The sequence below is a fragment of the Cnephaeus nilssonii genome (genome assembly GCF_951640355.1).
Source record: "Cnephaeus nilssonii genome assembly, chromosome: 9".
Classification (NCBI taxonomy): Eukaryota; Metazoa; Chordata; class Mammalia; order Chiroptera; family Vespertilionidae; genus Cnephaeus; species Cnephaeus nilssonii.
The window spans coordinates 21524723-21530746 of NC_137080.1; positions in this window are offsets into that span (position 1 = coordinate 21524723).

The following is a 6024-nucleotide window of genomic DNA, read 5'->3' on the forward strand; positions in this document are numbered from 1 at the left end:
GATGGTACAGCAGGAATGGGATAAGGACAATCTATAATAATAAAAGCATAATATGCTAATTAGACCAGACAGCCAAACGACCTTCTGGACATCATTCCAGATGTCCTTCAGGACAAAGCCGTGGTGGTAGGGGCCGAGACAGAGGTAGTTAGGGACAATCAGGCAGGCAGGCAGAGTGGTTAGGAGCAATCAGGCAGGAAGGCAAGTGGTTAGGGACAATCAGGCAGGCAGGCAGAGTGGTTAGGGGTGATGAGGCAGGCAGGCAAGTAGTTAGGGGTGATGAGGCAAGCAGGCAGGCCAGCAGGTAGGAGCCAGCAGTCCCAGATTGCGAGAGGGATGTCCGACTGCTTGTTTAGGCCCAATCCAGGGATCAGGCCTAAGCAGGCAGTCGGACATCCCCTGAGGGGTCCTGGATTGTGAGAGGGTTCAGGCCGGGCTAAAGGACCCTTCCACTCCCCATGCATGAATTTTGTGCACTGGGCCACTAGTCTATATATATAAAACTCTAATATGCAAATAGACTTAATGGTGGAATAACCGAACAACTGAACATTGCGAACAACCAGTCGCTATGACATGCACTGACCACCAGGGGGTGCACATGGAACATGGCAGGCATCAGCAGCAGGTGGCAGAGTGGAGAACATGGCAGGCATCAGCCATGGCGGAATGGTGGACCAGGTGAGCGGGATGCCAGACCAAGGCGGGGTAACAGTTGCTATTATTGGGGTGAGCCTCTGGTGATTACTGAAAATTCTTTGCTCCCATGTGCCATGGTCCTGCCTGGTGCTTGCACCTGCTGCCGGCGCTGGCCTCACTCACACCCGCTGCTATAGCCACTGCTTGCACCCTCTGCCAGCACCGGGTGCTGTTCCCTGAGGGCTTCTCCACCTCCCCTTACTCCTGATGGGTGATCGGGGAAGCAGCCGCCACTTGCACTTACTGGTGGCACTGGCCCTTCTCACACCCACTGCTGGCGCCGGCCCCAATCTCTCTGCGCCATCAGCAAGTGGGAGCGGTGGCAGAGGGAGCAGCACAGGGCTGCCGGCAGAACGGGGACCAAGGGCCGTGGTGGGAGGGGCCAGATGGGGGCTCGGAGGATGGGCCGAGACCCGCCCCTGTGCCCACCGCAGCCTCGTGGCCCGTAGTTCCTTTCAAGGTGCACGGATTTGTTCACTGGGCCCCTAGTATTTAATAGTGGGACATACGTTTTCTCATGCCTGGTAGTGGCATAGGCCTGATGGACAGTGCTCTGATGTGGCAGGTGCCCAAATGGAGGCTCTGTTATGAGGTACATGTGTGACTCATACGTGTGACTCATTTGGGGGTCAGCCTGCCCACTGTCCAGTTTCCTCTTGTGGGTGAGCCACTCTAGTTGACTTCTCCAAAGTCTTCCTTGGAGTCTGTCTATGAGAGGAAACTGGATGTGCTTTTGCTTCTGGGGTGTCTGTCCACGGGGACCACTCCATTGAAGGAGGCATTGGCAAGATAATTCCAGCTCGATTCCCTCTTTAGGTCTGCCCTTTGTTCTTACTGAGCAGAGGCAAGTAGAGTTGCAGAGAGATGGCTAGGAGGACATGGCTAGCAGATGGAGAGCCTCTACACTCTTACTGATTTAAGGGGCAACGACGTATGAGTTTCATGCGGGCTAATAGACACGTGAAAGACAGTCGGCCTTAGCTCTTCTTGCATGTTTCCCATTTCAGGGTGCACCAGGTGTCGGTGGCTCATCCCACAGGATGTTGGAAAAGTCAAACCAGTACCATCTTATTGGAAGACTCCCTACACAGAGGTAGGCCATGACCTCTGAGCAAAGGTTACAAGGAGGCCAACTTTTGTACATTATTATGTTCCTTTTCTTCTACTGTGGAATAGAACAGAAAAGGAGGGTGAGATAAAGGATGAAAAATCAGACATGCCCCTTCCCTAAAACCAGGATTTTTAAGCTTAGATCCCACTAGCACTGGGCACAGGGAAGACAGGGATAATGGATTGGGTATAGATTGTAGCTTTAAAGTGGAGCACATTAGAATGAAGAGCTTTAACACTCAGAGTGACTGGACAGCTATGAGGTCTGCCTGAAGGGATGACAAAGGAAGATTTGCTATAACACATTTGGAAGCTCTTACTGGAGAAAAATTAATTTTGTGTTCTTTCTCACCCCAATAAAAGTACTCCATAAAGCAGTTCACATATATTTCTACAAAGTACTTGTTAAACACAAATGAATTATATAATAAATAATATAACAGATTCAGTGATGCAATCACTTGAAGATTTGCTAAGACTGTTAATTAGATTGATTGTGTGTTATCAATACAGTTTAACACTGACCCTGCTTTCTGTTTGGTTACCTCTAGCCTCTAATCCTCAGAGACAAGAGTACAAAACATTTCTCTCCCCTTCCTCTCATTAACAAACTTCTGCGTTAGGGCACTAGAAAGACCACAGAGGTCATTAATGCATCTTTCTCCCACTTACATCATCATAAGTTAGGACTGTCTCACACTTTCAGTCACTGGGGAGATGATTTATTTAATGGACGGCTATTTTAGAAGCATTTTAGAAAAGTTTCAAACCTGCAACCTGAAGGTCAAGTGGAGATCTGAGACTGAAACTTTAAATAATGCTAGATAACCAAAGTTTGCCTCCAAATCCTGCCCTTGGTGTTAGAATCATAACCCCTAAGAAACATGATTACTATGTAAATTGATAGTTATTTGATGCAAATCCATTTATTCAAGATGGTATTATGAGCAAGATAGGAAGAGTTACATATGTGCAAGAATTTTACAGGACTTAAAGAGAACCTCCAACTTACATACCATCTCAGCATGGGGCTAAATGTTCTTTATTGACTAACCTCAAACGTGAAAATACAAAATAACTGAGATTTCGCTAATAAGTTTGAATGCTGTAGCAAAAAAGTGAAAAAATTCAGGGCAACCCTTCTCATAGCAAAGATCTGATATTCCTTTCTCTATGTGGTTGATTTATTGGACATCTGCTTCGGTGGGATCATGTCAGGTTTATTATCATTTATTACTATTTCTCTAATTTATCATTTATTACTTATGTCTCTAATGTTTGGAGTTGACCAGATGCTGCCCTGGTTTGTTTTGAGGGGCATAAAAGCCCTACCTACTGAAAATATCACCCTTGCTACTAAAAATACTAATGGGTCAGGACAGTGGTTCCTAGACATTTGGGTTTCAGAAAAAATAAAATTGGTTAAAAATTTGGTGAACCAATAGAGAATAATTAAATTTTAAATTTATCAGCTAAGGACATTAAACTTTGAAGCGCCACCAGTAACAACAATTGCATGTCCTTGACCAAAATTTCATTAAAGGAAGTTTTAATAACTAATTATGGGAAAAGCATTATTTAACAATAATGCCTTACAATGCTTGCTCCATATCATTCTATTACATGGGTGAAACCTAATTTAACTTAACCCATATTGATTGAAGCTTTTTCCAGTTAATAATTAAAACTTATACAATGAATATCCTGGTCATGTTTGCTTCCTTGCCTGGTTCTTTTCTTAGGATTACTTGCTAGAAATAGAAGTACAGAGTCAAGTGACAAGTGTGATTTAAATTGTTATATAACTATTTTAATTTACCTCAGAAAGAAACTAAATTATATTTGTCCTAGATGTATATGAAATTGATATGATTCAAATTCACTTGTTTATGACAAAAATCAAGTCTTTAAGAATAGGATTGCTTGCCCTAGCTGGTTTTGCTCAGTGGCTAGAGCTTCATCCTGAGGACTGAAGGGTCCCAGGTTCGATTCTGGTCAAGGGCACATGCCTGGGTTGTGGGCTCGATCCCCAGTAGGGCACATGCAGGAGGCAGCCGATCAATGATTCTCTCTCATCATTGATGTTTCTATCTCTCTCCCTCTCCCTTCTTCTTTGAAATCAATAAAAATCTATTTAAAAAAAATAAAAGAATAAGATTGCTTTGCTCTCAAAGCCAAATAAGGTGTGTCATTCGTTGTCCCTGATGAAGTTTGAGCAGCTCAGTTGCTAAGCGACTTCGCTGGGTTCTTATCAAATAAAATCCGTGGAGAAGCAAGTAAACGCACCATGCATTTAGGCTATAAAGACGGAAAGTTGGGGAGGACAGAGAGTTTCTGGGGCAGGAGACAGTGAGGGTCAGTGGCTGGGAGGCAGGGAAGATGCGGGAATGCCCAGTGCCTGGAAGTACCGGAGGGTCTGGGATATGCAAATCTGCTGGGAACCGGGTCAGGCCTTGTGCTCCAAGAGGTCAGGTCCGGAGGGAGGGCAGGGGTATGGTTCCAGGGATCCCTTTCTTGCAAGGTTCCTCCTCCTCCCCTTTAACCCCCTAACTTGTCCATTTGGATAAAGGGGGTGGGAAGCAGGTAGGCAATGCCTGGGCGGGACGCCCCTCAGCCCCGGATCTCTCCGAGTTAGGTCAGGGGAAGGGTGTTTGTATTGGTTTATTTGATTCTTCTTACACGTTGAAGGGGGTGGCAGGGGCGTGTGCGCCAGACATGGTTTCCTTCTGCTTGCTCGCCAGAGCTGCCCCGCATGATGCCTTTTCCCTTCCTTCCCTGCTGCCCTGAGCTAACGGGTATGAGATCGCCTGATCCAGGGAGGGTTGGCATCATTCACTGCTGGAAAGGTTCGATTTAAACCAAGCCTCCGCTTGCCGCCTCTTAGATAGGCGCTGGCTGAGCCATTTGCCGAGGGTTTATCATCCCTTCGGGCTGTTTCCTGGGAAACCACAAACTCAAGATAGCAGAGCTGGGGCCACACGCTTCTCACCGCGGGCTCTCTTCAGTCAGCTGCTGAATTTACTTGAAGGATGTAGAATAATTTGTAAACGATACTAAAGTGTGTACAATTAGGTCAAAGCATTATGCAATTGTTTCCTATTAATTTGTACGATTGAGGGTCCTGGGTGTTTGAGGATGTCAGCTCTCACAGAGCATAGTGATTTTAACTATTGAATGTAACCAAAGTCTCCAGTGACTCAGCCAGGCGGCCTCCAGGCTGCACTTAGTGTGCCTGCTCACACCTCTGCTGGTGGACACTGCCACCAGGGACCGCTCCCAGGCCAGGTGGCATGGCTTGCCTGCTCAAGACACCCAGCCGGGCAGCCTCAGGGCTGGGCAGCACCCCCACCGGTAGCCACTTCCGCCAGGGACCTCTCCTGGGACGTGCCTGACCGGTCCTGACTATTAAGCGCTTGATTGGTCATGATGAATTAGCATATCTGGGCTAATTAGCATATCCCTCTTTTATTATATAGGACTAGGGGCTCGGTGCATGAAATTCGTGCACTGGGATTGGGGGGGTCCCTGAGCCCAACCTGCCCCCTCTCACATACTGGGAGCCCTCAGGGGATGTCCTACTGATGGCTTATGCCTGCTCCCCACGGGGAGCAAGCCTAAGCCGCATTCTGGCCTCCCTTTGTGGGAGGCGACCGGGCTGATCAGGGGAAGGCACCAGCCCCATCACCCCGCTACAGCCACTGCCAGTCACCACAGCCACCAAGATGTTTTCATCAACACAGACTCCAGTCCCTTCACCATGAAAAAATGACAACTTCCTTTAGGCATTTTCAAGATGTGTCTTTCATAGGATATGACATTTCTTTCTTTATTTTATTTTTTATCCTCACCTGAGGATATGTTTCCATTGATTTTTAGAGAATGTGGAAGAGAAAGGGAAAGACAGAGAGAAACATCAAAGTGAGAGGAACACTTTGATTGGTTGCCTCCTGCATGAGCCCTGACCTGGGCCCCAGCCAGGGAGGAGCCTGCCTTTGATCAGAATCGAACTGGACCCTGCGGTCAGCAAGCCTAGGCATTATCCACTGAGCCAAACTAGCTAGGGCAGGATATGACATTTCTTAGCCCTCCAGCAGTGGACCTTCCTTTTTTTCTCCAGAAGTGTGGTGGAAAAACCCTAGATCACCTTTTTGAATTCTTATACCCAAGTTACTAAGAATATTACCAGTGGCAAACAGAGAGCTTAGCCAATGAGCA